The sequence below is a fragment of the Nerophis lumbriciformis genome, linkage group LG02 (genome assembly GCF_033978685.3).
Source record: "Nerophis lumbriciformis linkage group LG02, RoL_Nlum_v2.1, whole genome shotgun sequence".
Taxonomy (NCBI): Eukaryota; Metazoa; Chordata; class Actinopteri; order Syngnathiformes; family Syngnathidae; genus Nerophis; species Nerophis lumbriciformis.
In genome coordinates this window covers 65,352,027-65,365,549 of record NC_084549.2, presented here as the reverse complement: position 1 = coordinate 65,365,549, position 13,523 = coordinate 65,352,027, and positions in this window count along the sequence as shown.

Here is a 13,523-nt window from a genome sequence, read left to right as displayed (position 1 = left end):
CCATCCATCACTCATCCGGGAACATGCACCTGGTGGGCGTGGAGCAGCAGGACCACGTGTGAAGTGCGCTGTAGCTCGGCAGGAAGCAGGTGCAGAAAGACACGCCGCCGTGTTTCTCCTCGGAAGGAACAGAGAGTCGGCTCGTCTCCTGATGACGCCGCTTGACGGCTCGCCAGAAACTGTTAGGACTCAACGCTCGCCAACAAGCAACCTGTTGGCGCCGCGTCTTCTCCAGGAGGCCGACATGGGACCTGATGCAGCTGGAACCACACACACACACACACACACACACACACACACACACACACACACACACACACACACACACACACACACACACACACATACACACACACTGAAGTGAGATGTATTACCTTTACAGTTTTCACTTACCATGTAAACACAAGATAGACTGAATAAGTAGGATGGATGGATGGATGGATGAGGGGGTAGGTGGGTGAGTGTAGGAATTGACGGATGGGTGGGTGGACGGGCAGGTGGATGGATGGATGGATCAAATAATTGATTGGATGTATGTGGATAATGGATGGATGGATGGATGGATGGATGGACGAGTGGGTTGGTGGGTGAACGGACAGATGTATGGATGGATGAGTGGGTGGTTGGATGAATGGATGAATTGATGGATGGATGGATAGAAGGATAGGTGGGTGGACTATAAGATGGATGGGTGGACAGATGAGTGGGTGGATGGACAAATGGTTGGATGGGCGGTTGAGTGGGTTAGGGGTTAACAGACCATTGATGGATGGATAAATGGATGAACCGATTTATTGGATGGATGGATGTAAAATGAGTGGTTGGGAAAATGGACAGATGATGGATGGACGACAAGTGGGTGGATGGATAGATGGATGATGGATGAACATGTGGGTTGGTGGGTGAATGGACAAATGGATGGATACATAGATGAACCGATTTATTGGATGGATGGATGGATGGATGGATGGATGGATGGAAAATGAGTGGTTGGGAAAATGGACAGACGGTTGGATGGACGACAAGTGGGTGGATGGACAGATGGATGATGAATGAACATGTGGGTTGGTGGGTGAATGGACAAAATGGATGGATGGACAAATGGATGGATGGATGGATGGATGGATAAATGGATGAACCGATATATTGGATGGATGGATGGATGGATGGATGGATGGATGGATGGATGGATGGATGGATAAATGGATGGACCGATTTATTGGATGGATGGATGGATGGATGGATGGATGGATGGATGGATGGATGGATGGATGGAAAATAAGTGGTTGGGAAAATGGACAGATGGATGGATGGACGACAAGTGGGTGGATGGATAGATGGATGATGAATGAACATGTGGGTTGGTGGGTGAATGGACAAATGGATGGATGGATGGATGGATGGATGGATGGATGGATGGATGGATGATGGATGGATGGATGGAAAATAAGTGGTTGGGAAAATGGACAGATGATGGATAGACGACAAGTGGGTGGATGGATAGATGGATGATGAATGAACATGTGGGTTGGTGGGTGAATGGACAAATGGATGGATGGATGGATGGATGGATGGACCGATTTATTGGATGGATGGATGGATGGATGGATGGAAAATGAGTGGTTGGGAAAATGGACAGACGGATGGATGGACGACAAGTGGGTGGATGGATAGATGGATGATGAATGAACATGTGGGTTGGTGGGTGAATGGACAAATGGATGGATGGATGGATGGATGGATGGATGGAAAATGAGTGGTTGGGAAAATGGACAGACGGATGGATGGACGACAAGTGGATGGATGGATGGATGGATGGATGGATGGATGGATGGATGGATGGATGGAAAATGAGTGGTTGGGAAAATGGACAGACGGATGGATGGACGACAAGTGGGTGGATGGATAGATGGATGATGAATGAACATGTGGGTTGGTGGGTGAATGGACAAATGGATAGATGGATGGATGGATGGATGGATGGATGGATGAATGGATGAACCGATTTATTGGATGGATGGATGGATGATGGATGGATGGATGGATGGATGGATGGATGAACCGATTTATTGGATGGATGGATGGATGGATGGATGAATGGATGGATAAATGGATGAACCGATTTAATGGATGGATGGATGGATGGATGATGGATGGATGGATGGATGGATGGATGGATGGATGGATGGAAAATGAGTGGTTGGGAAAATGGACAGACGGATGGATGGACGACAAATGGGTGGATGGATAGATGGATGATGAATGAACATGTGGGTTGGTGGGTGAATGGACAAATGGATAGATGGATGGATGGATGGATGGATGGATGGATGAATGGATGAACCGATTTATTGGATGGATGGATGGATGATGGATGGATGGATGGATGGATGGATGGATGAACCGATTTATTGGATGGATGGATGGATGGATGAATGGATGGATAAATGGATGAACCGATTTAATGGATGGATGGATGGATGGATGATGGATGGATGGATGGATGGATGGATGGATGGATGGATGGATGGATGGAAAATGAGTGGTTGGGAAAATGGACAGACGGATGGATGGACGACAAATGGGTGGATGGATAGATGGATGATGAATGAACATGTGGGTTGGTGGGTGAATGGACAAATGGATGGATGGATGGATGGATAAATAGATGAACCAATTTATTGGATGGATGGATGGATGGATGGATGGATGGATGGATGGATGGATGTAAAATGAGTGGTTGGGAAAATGGACAGACGGGTGAATGGACGACAAATGGGTGGATGGATAGATGGATGATGAATGAACATGTGGGTTGGTGGGTGAATGGACAAATGGATAGATGGATGGATGGATGGATGGATGAATGGATGAACCGATTTATTGGATGGATGGATGGATGATGGATGGATGGATGGATGGATGGATGGATGGATGGATGGATGGATGAACCGATTTATTGGATGGATGGATGGATGGATGAATGGATGGATAAATGGATGAACCGATTTAATGGATGGATGGATGGATGGATGATGGATGGATGGATGGATGGATGGATGGATGGATGGATGGATGGATGGAAAATGAGTGGTTGGGAAAATGGACAGACGGATGGATGGACGACAAATGGGTGGATGGATAGATGGATGATGAATGAACATGTGGGTTGGTGGGTGAATGGACAAATGGATGGATGGATGGATGGATAAATAGATGAACCAATTTATTGGATGGATGGATGGATGGATGGATGGATGGATGGATGGATGGATGGATGGATGGATGTAAAATGAGTGGTTGAGAAAATGGACAGACGGGTGAATGGACGACAAATGGGTGGATGGATAGATGGATGATGAATGAACATGTGGGTTGGTGGGTGAATGGACAAATGGATAGATGATGGATGGATGGATGGATGGATGGATGGATGGATGGATGGATGGATGAACCGATTTATTGAATGGATGGATGGATGGATGGATGGATGAATGGATGATGGATGGATGGATGGATGGATGGATGGATGGAAAATGAGTGGTTGGGAAAATGAACAGACGGATGGATGGACGACAAATGGGTGGATGGATAGATGGATGATGAATGAACATGTGGGTTGGTGGGTGAATGGACAAATGGATGGATGGATGGATGGATAAATGGATTAACCGATTTATTGAATGGATGGATGGATGGATGGATGGATGGATGGATGAATAAATGGATTAACCGATTTATTGAATGGATGGATGGATGGATGGATGGATGGATGGATGGATAGATGGATGGATGGATGGATGGATGGATGGATGGATGGATGGATGGATGGAAAATGAGTGGTTGGGAAAATGGACAGACGGGTGGATGGACGACAAGTGGGTGGATGGATAGATGGATGATGAATGAACATGTGGGTTGATGGGTGAATGGACAAATGGATGGAAGGATGGATGGATGGATGGATGAATAAATGGATGAACCGATTTATTGGATGGATGGATGGATGGATGGATGGATGGATGGATGGATGGATGGATGGATGGAAAATGAGTGGTTGGGAAAATGGACAGACAGATGGATGGACGACAAGTGGGTGGATGGGTAGATGGATGATGAATGAACATGTGGGTTGGTGGGTGAATGGACAAATGGATGGATGGATGGATGGATGGATGGATGGATGAGTAGGTGGGTGAATGTAAAAACTGACAGATGGGTGGCTGGATGATGTGGATGGAAGGATATGTGGGTGGGCTATAAGATGGATGGATGGATGAGTGGGTGGGTGGGTGAGTGTAGGAATTGATGGATGGGTGGGTGGACGGCCAGGTGGATGGATGGATGGATGGATCAAATAATTGATTGGATGTATGTGGATAATGGATGGACAAGAGGGTTGGTGGGTGAACGGACAGATGGATGGATGGATGGATGGATGAGTGGGTGGTGGGGTGGTTGGATGAATGGATGAATTGATGGATGATGGATAGAAGGATAGGTGGGTGGACTATAAGATGGATTTGTGGACAGATGAGTGGGTGGATGGATGGGCGGATGAGTGGGTTAGGGGTTAACAGACCATTGATGGATGGATGAATGGATGAACCGATTTATTGGATAGATGGATGGATGGATGGATGGATGGATGGATGGATGGATGTAAAATGAGTGGTTGGGAAAATGGACAGACGGATGGATGGACGGACAAGTGGGTGGATGGATAGATGGATGATGGATGAACATGTGGGTTGGTGGGTGAATGGACAAATGGATGGATAATGGATGAACCGATTTATTGGATGGATGGATGGATGGATGGATGGATGGATGGATGATGGATGGATGTAAAATGAGTGGTGAAGGGACAAATGGATGGATAAATGGATGAACCCATTTATTGGATGGATGGATGGATGCATGGATGGATGTATGGATGTATGGATGGATGGATGGATGGATGGATGTAAAATGAGTGGTTGGGAAAATGGACAGACGGATGGATGGACGGACAAGTGAGTGGATGGATAGATGGACGATGGATGAACATGTGGGTTGGAGGGTGAATGGACAAATGGATGGATACATGGATGAACCAATTTATTGGATGGATGGATGGGTGGATGGATGGATGGATGGATGTAAAATGAGTGGTTGGGACAATGGACAGATGGGTGGATGGACGGACAAGTGGGTGGATGAATAGATGGATGATGGATGAACATGTGGTTTGGAGGGTGAATGGACAAATGGATGGATAAATGGATTAACCGATTTATTGGATGGATGGATGGATGTAAAATGAGTGGTTGGGAAAATGGACAGACGGATGGATGGACGAAAGTGGGTGGATGGATAGATGGATGATGAATGAACATGTGGGTTGGTGGGTGAATGGACAAATGGATGGATGGATGGATGAGTAGGTGGGTGAATGTAAGAACTGACAGATGGGTGGGTGGATGATGTGTATGGAAGGATCTGTGGGTGGACTATATATATATATATATATATATATATATATATGTGTGTGTGTATGTATATATGTATATGTGCATATATATATATATATATATATATATATATATATATATATATATATATATATATATATATATATATATATATATACATACGCTATTTTTTTTTTTAATGAAACAGTCAACAACAATTTCAGAGAAAATGACACATTTTGGATGGATGGATGGATGGATGGATGAGTGGGTGGGTGAATGTAAGAACTGACAGATGGGTGGATGAATGATGTGGATGGAAGGATATGTGGGTGGACTATAAGATGGATGATGGATGAGTGGGTGGGTGGGTGGGTGAGTTTAGGAATTGACGGATGGATGGGTGGGTGGACGGGCAGGTGGATGGATGGATGGCTCAAATAATTGATTGGATGTATGTGGATAATGGATGGATGGACAAGTGGGTTGGTGGGTGAATGGACAGATGTATGGATGGATGAGTGGGTGGTTGGATGAATGATTAATTGATGGATGGATGGATAGGAGATAGGTGGGTGGACTATACGATGGATGGGTGGACAGATGAGTAGGTGGATGGACATATGGATGGATGGGCGGATGAGTGGGTTAGGGGTTAACAGACCATTGATGGATGGATACATGGATGAACTGATTTATTGGATGGATGGATGGATGGATGTAAAATGAGTGGTTGGGAAAATGGACGGACGGATGGATGGACGGACAAGTGGGTGGATGGATAGATGGATGATGGATGAACATGTGGGTCGGTGGGTGAATGGACAAATGGATGGATGGATGGATGAGTAGGTGGGTGAATGTAAGAACTGACAGATGGGTGGGTGGATGATGTGTATTGAAGGATCTGTGGGTGGACTATATATATATATATATATATATATATATATATATATATATATATGTGTGTGTGTATGTATAAATGTATATGTGCATATATATATATATATATATATATATATATATATATATATATATATATATATATATATACATACGCTATTTTTTTTTTTAATGAAACAGTCAACAACAATTTCAGAGAAAATGACACATTTTATCAAGCAGAACTAAACATGTCAAAGATATTTGCATATTCTATGATGCTAATCACTCATTGGTTACTGTACTATTACTGCAGTATTAAACCCACCTGTCAATCAAACTATGGAGGTTGTCAATCATGTTTATGTGTGTGTGTGTGTGTGTGTGTGTGTGTGTGTGTGTGTGTGTGTGTGCGTGTGTGCGTGTGAAAGCGATCTCCGCCAGCAGTGGGAGGACTTTGCCAGGCGTGCTGAGATGTTCCCATGTGGCCTCCTGCTCCCTGTTTTGTGGCGAGTGACTAAGAGGCGTGGGCGTGGAGGTGAACCAGTAAGACGGCGTGTGTGTGTTTTATTTCAAAGGTGCGAGCGACGCACTCGGAATGCTAACGCATCCCTCAGAGGCGCTGACGCATGTAAATGTGAAGATAAGCTCCTTCCATCCCCAACTCATTTTTGCAACACGCTTCTGCAGAAACCAAAACCATCAGACTCTGAAACCAGAGGGGTGTCAAGACTACGGCCCAGGGGCCATTTTTGGCCTGCAGCTTGTTTCATGTGATCCCTTAATGGTTGTAAAAAGAAATAAAAAAATTAAGATTTGGCCCCCTACACCAACTCTTAAAATATCTGTCATGGTTCTTTGGCAGAAGTTGACTCATTTGGGTAACAGGACTGAAAGTAACAGGAGTGAGTTTTGAGGAGTGGCAAGAAGAAAAATCACCTTCTTAAAGTATTTTAAATTCATTCAATTGTTAATGCCAATTTATTGGACATAGTTGGTGGATTCCTGGGACCTATAGGAGTTAGTCCGAGTTGGTGGATTCCTGTGACCTTTAGGGGTTAGTCCAAGTTGGTGAAGTTGGTGAAGTTGGTGAATTCCTGTGACCTTTAGGGGTTAGTCCAAGTTGGTGGATTCCTGTGACCTTTAGGGGTTAGTCCAAGTTGGTGGATTCCGGTCACCTTTAGGGGTTAGTCCAAGTTGGTGGATTCCTGTGACCTGTAGGGGTTAATCCAAGTTGGTGGATTCCTGTGACATTTAGGGGTTAGTCCAAGTTGGTGGATTCCTGTGACCTTTAGGGGTTAGTCCAAGTTGGTGGATTCATGTCACCTTTTGGGGTTAGTCCAAGTTGGTGGATTCCTGTGACCTTTAGGGGTTAGTCCAAGTTGGTGGATTCCTGTGACTTTTAGGGGTTAGTCCGAGTTGGTGGATTCCTGTGACCTTTAGGGACTAGTCCAAGTTGGTGGCTTCCTAGGACCTTTAGGAGTTAGTCCCTGTTGGTGGCTTCCTGGGACCTATAGGAGTTAGTCCAAGTTGGTGGATTCCTGTGATCTTTAGGGGTTAATCCGAGTTGGTGGATTGCTGTGACCTTTAGGGGTTAGTCCAAGTTGGTGGATTCCAGTGACCTGTAGGGGTTAGTCCAAGTTGGTGGATTCCTGTGACCTTTAGGGGTTAGTCCAATTTGGTGGATTCCTGTGACCTGTAGGGGTTAGTCCAAGTTGGTGGCTTCCAAGGACCTTTAGGAGTTAGTCCAAGTTGGTGGCTTCCTGTGACCTTTAAGAGTTAGTCCAAGTTGGTGGATTCCTATGACCTTAAGGGGTTAGTCCGAGTTGGTGGATTCTTGTGACCTTTAGGGGTTAGTCCGAGTTGGTGGCTTCCTATGACCTTTCAGAGGTAGTCCAAGTCGGTGGCTTACTAGGACCTTTAGGAGTTAGTCCAAGTTGGTGGCTTCCTGGGACCTCTAGGGTTTAGTTCTAATTGGTGGAGCCCTGGTGGCCTTAAGGGGTTAGTCCTAGAGGGACAAGCCCTTCAATCTTTAGGGGTTAATCCTAGTTTGGTGGCTTCCTGGAACCTTTAGAAGTTAGTCAACGTTGGTGGTTCCCTGTGACCTTTAGGGGCTAGTCCGAGTTGGTGGTTTATTTGGACCTTTAGAAGTTAGCCCAAATGGTGGATTCCTGTGACCTTTAGGGATCAGTCCAAGTCGGTGGCGTCCTATGACCTTAAGAAGTTAGTCCAAATCGGTGGCTTCTTTGGACGTTTAGGAGTTAGTCCAAGTTGGTGGCTTTCTGGGACCTATAGGAGTTAGTCCAAGTTAGTGGGTTCCTGTGACCTTTAGGGGTAAGTCTGAGTTGGTGGCTTCCTAGGACCTATAGGACTTAGTCCAAGTGGTGGATTCCTACAACTTTTAGGAGTTAGTACAAGTTGGTGTATTCCTGTGACCTTTATGGGTAAGTCCGAGTTGGTGGATTCCTGTGACCTTAAGGGGTTAGTCTGAGTTGGTGGATTCCTGTGACCTTTAGGGGTTAGTCCAACTTGGTGGCTTCTTAGGACCTTTATGTGTCAGTCCTAGTTGGTGGAGCCCTATTGGCTTTAAGGGGTTAGTCTGAGAAGGATGAGCCCTTGGAGCTTTAGGGGTTAATCCTATTTGGAGAAACACTGGGATCATAGGGGTTTAGTTCTAGATGGGGAAGGCGGGTGAGTTGACCATTTTGAAGGAACCCTTGGACCTTTAGGGGTTAGTCCTACCTGGATAAACTCTCGGACCTTTAGGTGTTAGTCATAGTTGGAGAAACCCTGGGACCTTTAGGTGTTAGTCGTAGTTGGAAAGACCCTAGGACCTTTAAGGGTTAGTTTTAGTTGGGGCAGCTATTGGACCTTTAGTTGTTAGTCCTAGTTGGGGGAACCCTGAAACCTTTACATGTTAGTTATATTTCGGGAAGCTCTTGTATTTTATGTGTTAGTCCTAGTTGGAGAAACCCTGGGACCTTTAGGTTATCGTCCTAGTTGGAGAAACCCTGGGACCTTTAGGTTATCGTCCTAGTTGGGGGGACCCTGTAACCTTTAGTTGTTAGTTCTAGTTGGGAGAGCTCTTTTACCTTTGGGTTCTATTCCTAGTTGGGAGAACCCTGTAACCTTTACGTGTAGTACTATTTGGGGGAGCTCTTTTACTTTTATGTTTTAGTTCTAGTTGGAGAAACACTGGGACCTTTAGGTTATAGTCCTAGTTGGGGGAACCCTGTAACTTGAATGTGTTAGTACTATTTGGGAGAGCTCTTTTACCTTTGGGTAATAGTCCTAGTTGGGGGAACCCTTTAACCTTTACGTGTAGTACTATTTGGGGGAGCTCTTTTACTTTTATGTTTTAGTTCTAGTTGGAGAAACACTGGGACCTTTAGGTTATAGTCCTATTTGGGGGAACCCTGTAACCTTTACGTGTTAGTACTATTTGGGAGAGCTCTTTTACCTTTAGGTTATAGTCCTAGTTGGGGGAACCCTGTAACCTTTAGATGTTAGTTCTATTTGGGGGAGCTCTTTTACTTGTAGGTATTAATCCTAGTTATTGGAACCCTGGGACCTTCAGGAGTTAAGTCCTTTCTGGGGAAGCCCTGAAACTTTGGAGTTTCTTGAACACGAGTCGATTGACCACAGTACTTTTGAGGCCAAATTTGGTGAAAAAGCGCCCCGGCAATTCCGAGCCCTATTTTAAAAGTTCCCCAAAACAGCCGAAAAAATAGTCACCCCCCGCCCCCACCACTTTAGTGGTTAGTCCAAGTTGGTGGATTTCTATGACCTGTAGGGGGTAGTCCAAGTAGGTGTCTTCCTGTGACCTTTCAAAGTTAATCCAAATCGGTGTCTTCCTAGGACCTTTAGGAGTTAGTCCAAGTTGGTGGCTTCCTAGGACCTATAGGAGATAGTCCAAGTTGGTGGATTCCTGTGACATTTAGGGGTAAGTCCGAGTTGGTGGATCCTGTGACCTTTAGGGGTTAGTCCAAGTTGGTGGATTCCTAGGACCTTTAGGGGTTAGTCCAAGTCGGTGGCTTCCTATGACCTTTCGGAGTTAGTCCAAGTTGGTGGCTTCCTGGGACCTTTAGGGGTTAGTCCTAATTGGTGGAGCCCTGGTGGCCTTAAGGGGTTAGTCCTAGATGGACGAGCCCTTTGACCTTTAGGGGTTAATCCAAGTTGTTGGCCTCCTGGGACCTTTAGGAGTTAGTCAAAGTTGGTGGATTCCTGTGACCTTTAGTAGTTAGTCCAAGTCGGTGGCTTCCTATGACCTTAAGAAGTTAGTCCAAATCCCCCCAACCCCCCCCCCCCCCCCCCAGGCAGAGTGGTTCGAAACATGGTGACACCAAAGCATGTCGGATAAATACTGTGCGGCTTTTGGCAATGAAAACAGATCCTGTTGGCTATTTTACAGGGTGTCCACAAAGTCTGGGTACATGGTTAAAAACACATCATTTCTAAAAAGAAAACCATTTTATTCAATTCTAATGTTGATAAATCATGTTTGCAACATGATATCCGTGATTTTCAATGCAGAATTTGATGCGTTTTGCAAAATTCAGGCGAACTCGATGGAATAGGTCTGAATCGCCCATTGTACCCAGACTTCATGGACACCCGGTAGAACTCTTTGCGATAGAATTCTTTGAAAAATGAAGTGTCCTGCTTGGTAAAACTGAGGCTGGTGGTCATCATTCCGAAGTCCTGCTGTTGTGCTTCCAGTCTGGCAGAAAGAAAACAAGGTCACTCTCATGTAAATTCTTCTTGACTTGATTATCCGTCTGCATTTCAGTCCGCGGGACGTCTTTATCGGGATGCAAATGAGTCCAACACTGCAGTCCTCTGAACATGCGTCATGTGGAACGGCCGCGGCGCCACGCCACGGACTACTGGGACCTACAAATAGAATGATTTCATCAAAGCGGCAACCCGCTGTGGGCGGCGCCACACGGAACATCAATCAGCGCCCGGGCGGCGACGTTGCGGCGCAACAGGTGGTTGTTGAGTACAACATTGACAGAAAGTGTGTATAGCGGACGTAATACTTCATGCAGCCTGGATGAGTGCAGTACAACCACCTGAGAGAGCAATGATATTCACAATATTATTACTGTCTGAATGCTCCAAACCATTCACACACATGGTTTTCTAAAATTTAAAAATTCATAAAATGTATTATTATTCTTCCTCTTCTCCAGATTTTGGCGCACTGTACCTTCCACATCCGATTCAAACTCCCCCTTCAAACTGTTCAGCCTACTTGGGCTTTACCGTGACAAATTCCAACAATTCCCAGATATCCCAGAATTCCAGGTTTTCTGGGAAATGTTTCCCATTCATAATGAATAGGCCATTGTTCAAACGTCCACCATTTCCACATTTTTCAACCGATTCAAGCCATTCCACCTTCAACACATTCCACTCATCCTAGACATTCAAATTATCATGTTTTCAAGTTAAAAAAAAAAAATCCAGGAATTCCCGGAATTCCCGTTTTTTCAAAGCTCGTTTTCAGTCGACTACTCCTTCCACATTTTTTCCACCCACTTCAACTGTTCCACGTTGAATGTGTTGAGGGTGGAATGGTTTGAATAGGTTGACAAATATGGGAATTGTAGAAGTTTGGAAAATGGATAATTCATTTTGAATTGGGAAAATGTCCCTAAAAAACTGGGAATTCTAGGAAATCCGGGAATTTTTTTTAAATTGTTGAAATAGAGCACACAATCCTTGAAGAGGCTGAATATTTTGAAGTTGGAGTCTGAATTTTTCAAGTTGGTCGAGAAATGTTGAAGTAGTAACATTTTTAATTGAGAAATGGGATTACGGATTTCCTGGAATTTCGGGTAACCGGGAGTTTTTCTAGTTTAATAAACAACTTAATTTTTTGTCCTGATTGAGAGGAATGTTTTGACGGTGGAATGGTTGAAATGGGTTGACAAATGTGAAAGGAGTCATCCCACTAAGTCCTGGAAGTTTGAAAAATGGATAATTATTTTTGAATGGGGAAAATTACCCTAAAAACTGGGAGTTCTAGGAAATCTGGGAATTTTATTTTACAATTTTTGAAAGGGAGCACACCATTCCTGCACAGACTGAATATTTTGAAGTTGGAACGGTTTGAATCGGATAAAAAATGTGGGAGTGGTGGAACATTGAAAAATGTCCCATTCTTTTCAATTGGAATTTCATGGCTATTTGGGAATTTGTGGAAAAGCGAACATTTTTTGGAAAAAGCTAAAACATTTAAATGTTCTGAATACGTTTAAATGGTTGGTGCTGGAATTTTTTAATTTGGTCGAGAAATGTTGAAGTAGTAACATTTTTAATTGAAAAATGGTATTACGGATAATTTCTCTTAAAACCCTGTAACACCCCTTGTTGTAAAATTACAACGTTACCTTTAACCATCCTAAAAAACAATCTGTTATATTTTTTTATTTTATTACCACATTTACATAGTCATTGGGTCCTATTGTTCAGTCTCACAATGCTATTAGATCGTACATTTGTTTATAAGTCACGCCTTCTGGCCATGAACTCACACATCCTCTCAAGATTTCCTTCGAACAACATATATTTGTTTCATTGGACCGGATGCATCAGATTCAAGTAAGTAAAATGTCTTTTATATTTTTTTTGGTTGTTATTATTTCTGGGGCTGAGGTTGCTGAGGTAGTTAAAAAGCTCCTCAGTGGCAAGGCCCCGGGGGTGGATGAGATCCGCCCGGAGTTCCTTAAGGCTCTGGATGCTGTGGGGCTGTCTTGGTTGACAAGACTCTGCAGCATCGCGTGGACATCGGGGGCGGTACCTCTGGATTGGCAGACCGGGGTGGTGGTTCCTCTCTTTAAGAAGGCGAACCGGAGGGTGTGTTCTAACTATCGTGGGATCACACTCCTCAGCCTTCCCGGTAAGGTCTATTCAAGTGTACTGGAGAGGAGGCTACGCCGGATAGTCGAACCTCGGATTCAGGAAGAACAGTGTGGTTTTCGTCCTGGTCGTGGAACTGTGGACCAGCTCTATACTATCGGCAGGGTCTTTGAGGGTGCATGGGAGTTTGCCCAACCAGTCTACATGTGCTTTGTGAACTTGGAGAAGGCATTCGACCGTGTCCCTCGGGAAGTCCTGTGGGGAGTGCTCAGAGAGTATGGGGTATCGGACTGTCTGATTTTGCCGGTCCGCTCCCTGTAT